This window comes from Bubalus kerabau, chromosome 14 (assembly GCF_029407905.1).
Source record: "Bubalus kerabau isolate K-KA32 ecotype Philippines breed swamp buffalo chromosome 14, PCC_UOA_SB_1v2, whole genome shotgun sequence".
Classification (NCBI taxonomy): domain Eukaryota; kingdom Metazoa; phylum Chordata; class Mammalia; order Artiodactyla; family Bovidae; genus Bubalus; species Bubalus kerabau.
In genome coordinates, this window is record NC_073637.1 from 62,752,900 (window position 1) to 62,767,797 (window position 14,898).

At 34.1% G+C, this 14,898-nt stretch overlaps 1 protein-coding gene across 6 annotated transcripts in view; it reads right to left on the minus strand.

Moving 5' to 3' along the window:
- Positions 1–14,898, minus strand: part of RIMS2 (regulating synaptic membrane exocytosis 2) — a 611,677-nt gene that overhangs the window by 144,595 nt on the left and 452,184 nt on the right. The window lies entirely within an intron of this gene.

The window sequence follows — 14,898 nt, forward strand, 5'->3', positions numbered from 1 at the left end:
CTTGTTTTCAGTAAAGTCAATTAGAGCTTTTTCACCACACCCCAATGAAGGCCATTAAAACAGCTTCACAAGAGCAATGGCCTCAGGGAAGAACATTTAGGCAAAATCTGAGAAATAAATATTTGGCTTAATATTAGGAAGCAAATTTTTTTTAATTTTTGCATAAAATTTTTTTAAAAGCATGATGAAGTTGCCACTGTAACTTATGAAAACCAATTTTAGTAGCATAAATTTTCTTAAATCCATATGCTTCAGTGAAAACCTAGAGGTAATACAAAATCTAATTATTAAAACACTAACTTTTTAAAGAAAGGCCAAGAGAAAAGAGAAAGTTTAATTTCTGAGTGGTTGCTGGAATTTTGATGAATCCTAGAAATACTAGAAAAAGTCATTATTATTTATGATAATTAAAACTTCCTGGAATTGAAATAATCAGATGATTATCTGGCACAGCCAGGGTACAGGGTGTTCAAATATTCTGGTAAACTGAAAACCATCATAGAGGCTTTATGTTAATGACATATGGAATGTAAAAAAAGGATAGATTTTGAAGTCTTGAAAACCTGGAGTAAGGAAAACTATTACTAGCTGGGTAAACTTGAGCAAATTATTTCACCTTTAAAATCCTGTTTATAAAATAATAGGAAAAATAATGTCTTCCTTGCAGCATTGTTTTGTTCCTTGCGGCACTGTTTTGAAAATCAGAAATAATACATGCCTGGTATATGGCATAATATAAAATAATGCAGCCAGTATTATTACTATATCATTACTACCTGATGGATATTATTGGGCTAAGAGACTGTCTGCTAATGGATTTTTCTTTGTTAATATCCACTTAAACATAATGGTAAAAATTCTTACCTGGTGAATTTCTTAATGGAGAATTTTTAAGCCACATATACTGGCAAATTTAACAAATCATTACAATGATGATTATCTTATGCAAACCATTACTGTGACTTGAATAATCATTACCTAATAAATAATCCTATATAAGTAATAATTCACTGAAAATATTAGCTAGATAAAAATATTTTGGTAAAGCAAGTTGAATGGCAATAGTATATAGCATAAATAAATTAATTTAAATTTAAATCTAAATTAATTAGATCAATTCAACCGATCTGTTTCTCCCCCTCAACCCCCTCATCTCTCCCAGTATTCTGTTATATATTTTTGAGTTAATAACTGATCCATTTCTAAATGTAAAATATAAGAATTATTTTGAAGGTCCATAAAATGTTATAATCAAATTCTTTATCTGAAATATATAAATTAGGTAAAATATGGCCTTTCTAAATCCACTCTAACTTTTGACTTTGTTGGAATTCTTGATTATAAAAAAATACAGTAAAATTATTTAAAAAATCATTGTCTTTTTCCCAAGAAATATCTATGTAAATAGAACTATTATATTTGATTTTAAAAGAAAGTCTATTTATTTACAATGCATTTATTTAGAGAACATTCAGTCCATGATATTCTTTTTTCAAACTAAAGTCATTTTAAAATAATGAAAACAATTTACTTTAAATGACAATGTTTTCATCATTGCCCAGAATAACATTTCAATGGATGGATCCAACATTATCTATGTAAGCCAGTGTATTAAACATAAATAAATAAATAAATAAATATACACACACATCCACACACAAATAACTAGTATATACTGGCTAGCATAGATAATGCTGGATACACACATATATGGATTTTTTTCCATGAAATTTATTAAAAGTAAATTTGACCTCAAATGGAAGTATTTCATTTTATTTATATATTTTTGGGATACTTCATATATATTAAAAATGGACAAAGAAACTTTTCAACATTATTTAATTGTTCAATAGATACTATATTATATTGGTGGAACTTTACTTTCTCATTCTTTTAATTTATAATTAAAAAAGAGGCGCATATTGCTATTTATATCTTTAAAAATAATTTATCATTGAATAGAAAAGCAATTTTTTTGTTTTTACTTATGGGATTATTATATTATCTAAATTCAAATGATAAGCCATAACTTTTAACTCAGGAAGTATTAAGGTATAACTATTAAAAGCACATGCTCTGCAATGACACTGAATCACCGGTATGAATCCTGGTTACATAAATTATTAGGTGTGTGATCTTGGGCCAATTGCATCTATGAGTTCCAGCTTTTTATCTGTTAAAATATGGAGAACAATCATACCCAATTCCCAGGTTCGCTGGAAGGATGAAATAAGATAATGCACATACAGCACTTAGCACAACACTGAACACCTAAGAAGTGTTTAATAGATGATAGATGATGACAATGATGATGATGATGATTACAGAGCAGCTAAATACTGGCTTAGTACCAATTCCAGGAATATATTTACCAAAAGAATTATCAGGTAAAATACCCAACAGGAAGTTTATTATCTTAAAACTGCTCTAAGCTACAACAAAAATATAACTATTTCTATGTATAAGAGATTCATTTCAGAAAACATATTTATACAGCAGATGAAATATTAAATCAAACGTTCTGACTGACTCTTGGTATGTCCTCAGGCCCCATCTTTCACATTTGGCTGGGTTCACTTATATCCTATCACCTCACAGGGAACTACGGATTCTCAACTTATTTGACTTTTGTATTTTAGTAGTTAGGATTCTGACTTTGCATCTTCTAGCCTTTGTCTCTTTGGGTCATCAAGGGTTTTGATCCTGATGTTATGATTCATAGGTACAGACGGGCCAGCCAAAGGCTTGAAAAAAATTATTTTAAACACATATGGTATACACAGCACATATCTTTGGCTAAGACCTCTCAGATAATCTAGTTTGCTGAACTAAAATTTTGGATAAGCAAAATTTAAAGAAAGATAAGATTCCACACACTATAGTTTTATGCCTTTATATAATTCATCACAAGCTACCTTTTGTTATAGGTATGTGTGTCTATTCATATTTAATTTTCAAACCTTCTATTAGAATATGAGCTCTGAAAAGCCAGAATAATATCCTCCTTATCTTTGTAACTCTCTTAGCACCTAAGAGTCAAAGATTTCATTTAAAATCTAAGGTTTAGTTTTTTTCACCAGTAAAATAAGGATAAATCTCATTTTAGGAGTTCTTGTGAGGGATAATAACATTATCAAAATACCCAATAGCATGCTTAGCACACAGCAGTTGTTCACTTCCAGCACCTAAAGCAGCAGGTCTAAATAAAAAAACACTGAATGGATTAGTTTAAGTAAAGAAAGACTACAAATTAGCTAAGAGGTCAAGTTTGATGATGACTTTGCTGCCTCAAAGAGGCTTGCACCAAATGCATTTCTATATTTCTAGTAACTAAGTAGGTTCACCTATGGGATATAGCTCAGGTTTCTATTACAAATAGACACATGATAAACAGAATAAGAAATTTGGAAAGTAAGAAATAATAGAAAAAAATTTATAAGTAAAACTTTAGAAGGACATATTTTTAATATATTTAGAATATAACATCTTCATGTATACAATTCCCCAAAACACCCAAATCAAAGTAATAATTGACCTACCACGGGAGTTTACTTTTAAAGTCATCCAATCTTTTTGCTTTTCCAAAAGTATGATAAATAAAAGTTATATAATTTATATAATTTAAAAGTGAGACAGAAGCAGCCAAATTATTACACCAAGGTAATGAGTTATGAATGTGAATAAGTTCCTTTAGGAAATGGTTGGTATTGCTTTGGCACTATACAATAAATAATGTTTTAAATGATTAGCATGTATTAGTTTACAGCTGACAGATGAAAAATAGATGACGTGCTCATCATTATCTTTAATGGAACGAAAACAAAGAAGGTTTACTGCATAGGATTACAGGATCTCAGCTGAAAACTGTGCTGACTGGAGATCATTAAAGTCTTGGACTACAGTGAAGAAGCTTTTCCTGACAACATTTTGATGTTTTGTACAGTACTATTAAGCAGATCATAAACTAGAAAAATCTACAGGAAATTATTATTCTCCAGGATGTTCCAGACTCTAGAGTTCTTAAGTGGCCTGGAAAAGTTAATGTTCTCCCTATTATCTAAATCAGTGAGAAGAAACAGAGTATCAGCAGAGCTCTACTGCAAGGAAAGTTATTATCAAATTTTTATAATAATATTCCTGAGGAAAAAACCCTCAAATTTCTAAGATGAAATTTTCATTTTCTCCAGTATATTCAAGTTCTTAAATTAGTAATTTCCTTGTTTGATTTCTCTGCAGCATCTCAGCAACTCCTAGCATTTGAGCTTTGTATACGAACTTCTATGAGAGTTCCTGAAGCATTGCTTGTCTTCAGTTTATTGAATCTCACCATAAAACAATAATCTGTTGTCTAAAACGCTAGTCTGAGAATTGGTTATGGCAAAATACTGGGAAGCAATAAAGTCCAAGCTTGAAGAAAAATGTTTTAGATCATCAAGAAGTATTTGGAGGAATATTCATATCATATTCAGAGATAAAACATGAATAGGTCAAATGGTAGGGAAAAATTGGGGCAAACAAAATCTGTGAAAGAGAAGAGAGAAGCTGAAGTTGTAGGCAGGGCTCTTGATACTGGTCGGGGGATCTAGAGGACACAGGAACAGAGTAGAGGAACTCTTGGCACTGTGGTAAATTAAGCAATCACAAGAGCAAAAAGATGCTCTTATTTGCATCACCTTATTTTCATTTCATGTAATAATTCAAACAGAGTGGATGCTTTTGTTAGTACCACACCTGTAGGTACTCTCTTTTTAAGGAACTATTTCTAGATGTTCTTTTTTCTGTCCAAAGTTCTCATCATTGTCTGATTTGAATGCTGCACTGTGCAAAAATCAGTCAATAGATCATTTGGTTTAGATAGGACTCCTAAAGAAGGTATGTGTGATAAATCCTCTGCTTTGGAGGGAGAAGACAATGAGGAAGGGCCAGAGAAAACTGAGCAATAATTTAAGATTTAACTTTGTAAACTGCCAGAAGCAGGAGCTCTGCCGGTGGCAAAGGTCATGAGCAGGGCATACACAAAGGCGGGATCGAGCCTCAGGAGTCCCCCTGGAAATTCTCGAGCATCTACCCTCAAAACCAGAGTCTGCCTACTTTCTGCTTTGTGCTCTCACCTACACCTCTGACTTTACGGGGGGCTGTCCCCCACTACCTCTCTCTGAAAAAAAGAGTTAACTTACAGCTCCAGTTAATAAAGTTCCTGAGTGTGATAGTATTTCAACCTACAAACTCCTTTGGAAGTCCTCTAGCCTGCCTGAATAGGTTTTTCCGGCCACATATGATTGTTCAGAGCCTCCCAACTGTGAGAGGCATGAGATGTTCTAAACTGTCTAAATACAGATTCCTTTGAGCAGTTAAAAGATTGATTAGAAATTGTATTGGTAAGGGTTTTTCATTTGTTGGGCCAATGTTTGCTGCTAAGTTTCCATATCCCTTACCTGCTGTGTCCCTGGCAGTGTATTGATTAATATAATTGGCGTAAGTAGTAGCTTTAATGTTTATAACCTTGGACCCTTGAGTTAATTCTTTTTCTTGTTATAGACCACCACACGTTTGCCCTGTAGGAATGCAACTTTATCTAATGCTTTTGGAGGGTGGCACCTGACTAATCACCTTTAGAGAAAAATAAGTTTTCTGAAGAAAGGGTTTTAAAATGTTAACAGGCCTCCGGGCCAGAAGATGATGCAAATCACCTAACTTTTGCATATGATATGTTTGCAGGAAGAAAGCCTGGCTTACTGCATGACTCTACCCCTTCCCCCATTATCCTCTATGCATAACTTAAGGTATAAAAACTACTTTGGAAAATAAAGTGCGGGCCTTGTTCACCAAAACTTGGTCTCCCCATGTCTTTCTTTCTCTCACCTTCTGGCTGAATTATTCAGCCTCTTTTCTCCACTAAATTTTCTCACTGAGCTATTCTTATTCTATTACTCTTTATATCCTTAATTAACATTTAATTAAGCAATTGTTTCCTGATCCTCGCCGACGCCATCCCTGCTTCGAATTCCCTGGATCCACCGGGGCTGGACCCCGGCAGTAAACAGTACCCTGCAAATGAAATCCCAGCTAGAAAACTCTTAATTTCTTTCAAGAGAATTGATCATTGCGTTGAGTGCTCCTAAACTACTTCATTCATGCCTTTCTTACACTTTTATCATGTTTCTGTTTCTCCATGTCTCTGTCTCTTTCCTATCTATCTACCTTCTACCTATCATTTTTTCTTGCTAGATTATAAATTCCTTGAGGAGAATTATTGTCATATTTATTTTAGTATTCCCATTATCTAGATCAGTAATGCCTAACTAGGAACTTAATGAATTTTTAATGAATAGAAGTGAGTGGAATGGTTGTTTTATCTGGGCTATATCCTGAGGTACTGTCTCCAGGTTAAAGTATCAAATTGGAGTATAAAGTGAAAAAGTCAAAGTGTTAGTTGCTCAGTCACGTCCGACTCTTTGCATCCCCGTGTACTGTAGCCCACCAGGCTCCTTTGTCCATGGGATTCTCCAGGCAAGAATCCTGGAGTGGGTTGCCATGTCCTCCTCCAGGGGATCTTCCTGACCCAGGGATCGAACCCGGGTCTTCTGCATTGCAGGCAGATTCTTTACTATCTGAGCCACCAGGGAAGCCCAAGTCAGAGTATAAACTACTGTAATGAGAGCTGAATAGAGTTTAGGCAGTTAATCCTTTCATTCTCTGTCATGGGTACGGATAGGAAGTGGTGTGCTGATACATGTTTAACAATCAGCTATCCAAAAGGGAAAAATTCTGATCTACAGAGTTGGCTGATTTCTGAAGAACAAATACTCCCACTATGGCTGATTTCCCCAGGTGGTGCTAGTGGTTAAGAACCTGCCTGACAATGCAGGAGACTTAACCCTGTGTTTGATCCCTGGGTCAGGAAGATCCCTTGGAGAAGGGACCGGCAACCCACTTCAGTATTCTTGCCTGGAGAATCCTATGGGCAGAGGGGCCTGGAGGGTACAGTCCATGGGGTCACAGAGTCAGACACGACTGAAGTGACGTAGCAAGCATGACTGATCTCAAGTTACCAACCAAGTGGTCACTGAATGAGAGGTTGGTGCATACCACCAGGGGTGGGGGTCTAGAAATAAATGCACTTTGTAGGACTCTCAAAGACATGATAGGAGATAAGAAGTTAAGGACAATAAGATACCATATCTGCAAATTGCTCATCTTGTGAAAGATGGAATAAGAATAGCTTAAGGTAAAGAAACGCAGTTGTGGACAGAGTAGCCATTAGCTTGGAGGCCAAGACTTACTAAAGAGCCACTACTCTTGGTCTGAAGGAAACTGATAAGTTTCTTGGAGAATTTGTAGAGGAAGAATTAATACTAGTAGTCATGATGACCTTCCCAAAGACTTGGCTCTGTGAGAATCCTGTATCTGTTAGGAAGCAGTGTTTCCTTGAGAAACCTCAGCCTGTATTTACTTTCATTGATTCCTCACAATTTTCAGAGATGGAAATGCTAGTTCTGCGATGAAATCCAGGTTTAGAAATCTTATGTGGCTGTAGAGCTTGTGCTTTTGCCTTTAACAAATGCATTTACCATTTTCTTTCTCAGGATCCATAACTCTTCCTCCATTCTAACCTATTATTTATTAGAACTGTTACCTGTGGCGGATTCATTTTGATATTTGGCAAAACTAATACAGTTATGTAAAGTCTAAAAATAAAATAAAATTTAAAAAAAACAAAAACAAAAAAAAACAGATATCAAAAATATCCTAATTACCAGCCAGTAGTGTCTCTTTAGTTTTCTTTTTGATTTTGTTATTACATCTAATGCTGTTAAAGTCCAGTCCTCTCTCTTCCTGAAGCTTTTCCATAACGGCTTCTCAAACAATGTCACTCATGGCTTCTCCCCTATCTCTCTATTCATTCTTAATCTCTTTTGCTGGCTTTACTTTCTCTTACTTGATTTTAAATTACACTTTCCGAAAAACGTCAATCTTCAGCCTTCTTTTCTTTTCACTATATATATTCCCACAGAATGATATAATCTATTATCTACTCAGGTAATGGCACCCCACTCCAGTACTCTTGCCTGGAAAAGCCCATGGGCGGAGGAGCCTGGTAGGCTGCAGTCCATGGAGTTGCTAGGAGTGGGACACGACTGAGCGACTTCACTTTCTCTTTTCACTTTCATGCATTGGAGAAGGAAATGGCAACCCACTCCAGTGTTCTTGCCTGGAGAATCCCAGGGGCGGTGGAGCCTGGTAGGCTGCCGTCTATGGGGTCGCACAGAGTCGGACACGACTGAAGCGACTTACAGTAGCAGCAGCAATGATTAAAAATCTTTATCTTTTACCTTTCACTTCTCTCCCAGGCTTCAGACTTGTATTTCCAGATGCTAACAGGACATTTCCCATATATTGTTTTGTAGGTACATCAAATTCAATGTGGCCAAAACCAAATTTATTCCCTTTCACCCCTAACCAGCTTTTCTTGTATCTTGTATATTCCCTCTATTATTTAATAGGCTCAATAACCAACTAAAACCTAGAAATCTAGTGAGTTATCTTTGACTTCTCTTTGTCCAAAATTCCCCATTCTAATAAATCAAGAAATACCAGTCATTTAATGCAAACGAATGTCTTGATATTTAGCTACTTGGGGCTTATGAATGGATCCTTGTCTTTTCAAAAAATTTGTTTATTTTTAATTGGAGGATAATTGCTTTATAATGTTGAATTGGTTTCTGCCACATGAATCAGCCATAGGTATACATATGTCTCCTCCCATGCCTTGAACCTCCCTCCCCACCTTCAACTCCTCTAGGTTGTCCCAGCACCAGGTTTGAGCTCCCTGCATCATACAGCAAATTCCCACTGGCTATCTATTTTACATATGGTAATGTATCTGACTCAATGCTTCTCCAGGTCCTCAGATTAGAAGCTTGTAAGATCTAGCTAGAATTAATAAATAATCATAAGGAAACTTCTTAGCCATCAGAATTTCTGATATCTGTCCTTTGTAAATATCTTTAAATATTACATGACTCATTATATAATTTTTTGCAGAATATTTATGTATTTTATTAGGACACAGGATATAGATATTACAGATACTGTAATCTGTAACATCCCAAAAGTTGTAACAGAAATAAGACATGAGAATTTAGCAGTAGGATAATGATCCTGGGAATCTGTAGCAGGAAGAAAAATTTTTAAAAAGTAATGGATTGAAGATATGAAGCAGGGCTCCCTTTCAAATATTAATTAGGTCCTATCAGGGAGGGAAGTGGGAGGCATAAATTGGGAAACTGGGATACACATACAAACACAACTATATAGAATATATAACTAATAGCCAATTGAATAATACAAGAAACTCTATTTAATACTCTGTAATGATCTATATGGGAACAGAATCTTTAAAAAAGTGTATATATGTGTATATATAACTCACCCACTTTGCTACACAGCGGAAACTAACATAACACTGTAAATCAACTATAAAAGAAAAAAAAGTAAGTAATAAAGTAATTCAAGGTATTTTCATTTTAAGAGACTCAGACTAAGTAATTGACTGAATAGCACTGAAAAAGCTAAAAGGGCTTGATAATTGCCTTGACTCATCAAATTTAGGCATGAGTGTGTGAGTGAGTGAAGTCGCTCAGTCGTGTCCGACTCTTTGTGGACTGTAGCCCCGTGGACTGTAGTCCCCCAGGCTCCTCCGTCCATGGGATTCTCCAGGCAAGAATACTGGAGTGGGTTGCAATTTCCTTCTCCAGGGGCTCATCAAATTTAGGCATAGGGCAGATATAATTGCATTCTGTTGAAAATCTGGAAGAGACCCACTACACGTATTTTTTTCTGTGAGAAGATAGTGAAGGATCACTTGGGTCTGGATGAAGATAATTTTGGATGGAGTCAACAATCAAACATGGGAAGGAATAACAATTATGTCTAGCTTCGTCTATACCAATAGCCTCTGACTGGGACTCCTTAACAAGGACTTAAATGGATCCTTTTCAAATCTGTTGTAATTATACCATCAGAGTTATATGCAAAAAACACAAATTTGTTCATATTTGTGACTTTTTCAAAAATCTTCAAAGACCATAATTGTAAAGGAGAACATTCTAGATTCTTAACTGAGAGATTTAAAGCTCTCCACAATCTGGTCCCAAGCAATTTTTCCATTCTTACCTTCCAATATGTATCCCATTTTGTTTAATATTACTATTCTAAAGAACTATTAGCTGTTCCTTAAATATAGCTTGTGTTCATATGCTTTTTTTTTAATTAATTTTTTTTTTACTTTACAATATTGTATTGGTTTTGCCGTACATCAACATGAATCTGCTATGGGTGTACACGTGTTCCCCATCCTGAACCCCCTTCCCACCTCCCTCCCCATACCATCCCTCTGGGTCAATGTTCATATGCTTTTATGTTATAAGTTTGCATAAGGACATGTCTGTCCTTCACCTCATATATTATTCTGTAATGTATTCCCAGATTTCTTTAAGCCAAATGAATATTTCTCTTTTTATTCTTCTTTTGCATGGTTTACTTTTATTATATTACTTAATATAACCTATTTTCTATGAGTAATACTTATGTACATGTGATTCCCTGATTTGATTATGAAACCTTAGATGGGAAGGACTACCCCTGCCTGCCTTTGCCTTTGGAGAAGAAAATGGCAACCCACGCTAGTATTCTTGCCTGGAAAATCCCATGGACAGAGGAGCTTGGAGGGCTATAGTCCAAAGGGGTCACAGAGGGTCAGACACGACTGAGTGACTGAGCATGCACACATGCCCCTGCCTTTTCTCCCACCCTCTATTTGTTTCATCCTCTCTCTCCTGTTTTTCATTTTTTCCTTCCTTTTTCCCTTCCTTCCATTATTCCTGCCTCCTTCACTTGGTCCACTTGGTTCACTTGATTTTTTAAAAAAATTATTATTTACTTGTTTCTCTGATAATTTTTTCTTTTAATGTTGCAAAACCAGAATTCAGACTTATAGCTGACCAGCTTTAGAAACACCCCAGGTATGCAGTTTAGTAACAGGAAAGAGAAAGTTACTAAATGTCCCTTGAGATCACAAGATATGTTCAGACATAAAAAAGAGGACTTACACAACCACACTTTAAAAAAAAAAGCCCAAGAAAGGTATTTGATATTAAAAACATACTTTTAGTTATTCACACATCACTGATTCATTAAAAAAAAATAACAATTTTTAAAGCTGAAAGTGACCTCAGAGAAGATGTAATATACTTTCCTTATTTTATAGATGAGAAAATTTAGAGACCAAGAAGTCAAATGAATTGACTAAGCTCATAAAACTTGTTAGTAATAGATCTTCTATTTTCATTAAAAAAAAAATTTGCGAGCTACAATTTCACATTTAATAGGATACAAGGCAAGCATATTCAGAATCGAACCACTTAAAAAAATTCACATACTGTTTTCTTCTTTAAGTATATACTTTAAAATAAAGATTTTCTTTCCTGAAATTTTGAAAACTATGTAAAATGATATGTAAAATCAGAATACAAAGCCAGCATGGAAATACTACAACACTTATAATTTATGTACTTATAACTATACTTGGATGAATTTTAAACAAGTACAATTTTTAAATAATAAAAAATCACACAAACATATTTTATGTCATATTGAAATAACACCTTCACATTCCATTGAAAATCCAGATAATTTTGGTTTTTTTGGGCAAAAACTGAAAATGGGCTTAAGAAATAACTTGTTCTAATGTGACTGGACCCTGAAGACTGTTAACCTTGGGGGGTGAATATGCCTAGTCATGAAAATGACCTGAAAAGGGACAATCATAAAATCACAGACATTTTCTTTGTTAGTACAAAAGTTATATTAAACTGGTGGGTAATGTTTTATCCATCAGAATGGAGTTCAACTGTTAGATTTTTGTTATTACTCCCATCTCATTTGTTGTAATAAATAACAAGAATAGCTACCATTATGGGCATTCCCACATGCCAGGGTGAATTCTGTATACTTTTACATATAATATTTCTACCTCATAAAATTATCACCAGCTAAAAGTTCCTTCTCTCATATCAGTTACATTCTGAGGTTAGCTACATTATTTTTAGACTGGAGTATTATTTTATTATCTTCAAAAGTGATGAAATAGAAATTATCAAAATTCTATGCTTAGGAAAACATTAGTAAATTAATTTTGCTAATAAATAATATCTGTAATCCTCACAACTGATGAAAAATTACAACTAATTTTTGTGCTCATGAAGAAAGTTTTTACATAATAAAATTATAGATCTGTTCAAATTATAATTAGCCAAATTAAACTGATATTAGAGATATGGAGGACTGCATGCTGCCCTAGCTGACTGAGTGCCTTAACTGAGTAAATGTTTTAAGTCTCACTTCTAACTTAGTTATAATTTATTTCATGTGAAATATGAGATAAAAACATTATACACATAAATTTATTCTCTAAATCATAATTATTACACCATAAGTTAGTTAAAATTTTCAATCATTTGTGAGAATACATTAAGTAAAGAGCCTGACACTGATCAGAGATTACTGAATCAATAAAGGAGACAACAGTAGATAAAGAAAATGAAATATAAAAAAATCTAGTCCAAATCTAATTTTGAAGATTAGGCTATGAGATTAAATGATTTGCTTAGTTAGTGAGGAAGTTGCCTAAAACCCATGTGTTAATACCTAATGATTTTTTTTCTATGCAGCCTCCAAAGTACATTTACAGATAACAAGGTTCCCTCAATTTGTATGAAGGAAAAAGCTGGGTTGTGAAGAACTCTTGGGCAATTTATCCAACGTCTTAGCGCATAACTGGTAGAATCAAAATTAGAACCCTAGTCTTCCAAATTTTTCTGAGTATTCTTTTTCTATGATTAACTCCAGACAGAAACCAATAACCATATATCCATTAGAAAATTTGTTTTTAACTCTTAGGTAATAACCTACCCACACTCTCTCCAGAAATGTGTTTCTTGTCCCTGCTTTTCCATGGAGAGTCTACAAAGATGAGTAAACTATATATCTATTCTCAAGAAGTGTATAGTTTAATAAAAAGGTGCGAAAAAAGCACTATATAAGACAGGATATATGTATTTTAAGAAGTGATAAATGCCATGGTTGGTTCACAAGGTTTATATGTTTTCATATCTCTGTTGTTTTGAATATTCTTCTACTTGTAATTTTTATATGACTATATCCTTTTAAATTATATGAAATTTGAGTTGGAAAGAATGTTTTTGCCCTATTTGTAACATTTCCTTTTTTCCTTATTTCCCGTATCCTCCTTGATTCTATAGAGCAAGGTCTCTCACCCCTTGGTGACTGTATCTTTATCCCGTGAATCCCCTGTAGGGCGTCCTAGGTGTTCCCAAGCCAGCAACCTGCAGGACTTATGAAAGCAAAGGCATACATTTCTATTTTTGCTGAAGGTAAAAGAAAAATGTTTCCCTCTCGTGTTCTTTGGAAATATACTGAAAGAAATTATGCTCTTGGCAACAGCAGCTATTGTCCACAGGTTGACCCTTTTACCAGCAAGTAGCCAGATGCAATTTATTTAAAATTCTTTCTATATTTACTAAAAAAGGGAGAAATAAATTACAGTTCTTTCTGTAATCCTGTAGTGTTCTTTAACACATAAGTTGGTTCTACTCATCTCAAATGACTTCTTCATAATTAAAAAAAAAATCTATTTTATACTTCCTGAACTGACATGTGGTTTTCCTGGCCTGACATGTGATTATACAATAGGGGGTAGCAATTCACAAATAAAATGCAAAGAAAGAGGACACATGTTTAAATGTCTGCCTCAGAAAACATCTAAAATTTAAATGTGGTCTTATAACCAAAGGAAAATAATTTTTAAAATGAACTTGCAAACACAGAATATTTCATATCCTAGGATGTGAGAAGGTAGTTGGAAAAACAGAGAACAGTGAACACAATTTTAAGAAATCAAAAAGTCTGAAACAAAATAGCTATAGTTTGTTGCCTAAAAACCCATATTTACATTACAATAAAATATGCTTTCATAATGCATTAAGGTAATAAACTAAATATTATTAACTACTTTGTAGAGATATATTGTAACTAAACTGCATATCCTCAAACTTCATATGTTGTAGTGCTAACTTCTGGTATCTCAGAATGTGACTGTTTTGGAGATAAAGACTTTAAATAAGTGATTAAGGTAAAATGAGGTCACACTGGTAGGCCTTAATCCAATATGACTGGAACATAGACACAACAAAGGCATGACCCTATGAGGACGTAGCAAGAGGGTGGCCATCCCCAACCCAAAGAGAAATAACTTGAAAGAAATCAAACCTGCCAATACTTTAATCTTGGACTTCTAGTCTCCAGACTGTAAGAAATTTAATTTCTGTTGTTTAAACAACCTAGTCCTGACATTTTGTTATGGCAGCCCTAGCAAATTAACATAAGATGTAAAGAAAAAAGAAACTTATAGTTAGAAAATTTTACATTCAAAGATTATTCACAGATAAAAATATACAATTTCTAAATTTCTACTATTAAGTTTTTAACTGTAGGTCTGTTAGATAAAGTGAGGTATATTGGTACCTATAAGATGAGGAAGAAATAAATAGTTGTTACTTCCATCAGTTAAAATATGGAAGAGAGAAATTTTCCTTTGGCTCAGAGCTTTAAGGATGTGTGTGTATGTATAGACATATACACAGAATCAAATTATCTATAAATGTAATTTTATCTCTCTATTTTTAAAGTTGAAGTACATTCCAGCTGGCTAAAGAGTAGACATGACAAGAATAATAATTTGAGGCAGATCAAAAGTTAACTAACCTGATAAGAATGAGAGAACCCAAATCACTTTTTATGCTTTTTAGATTATTATTA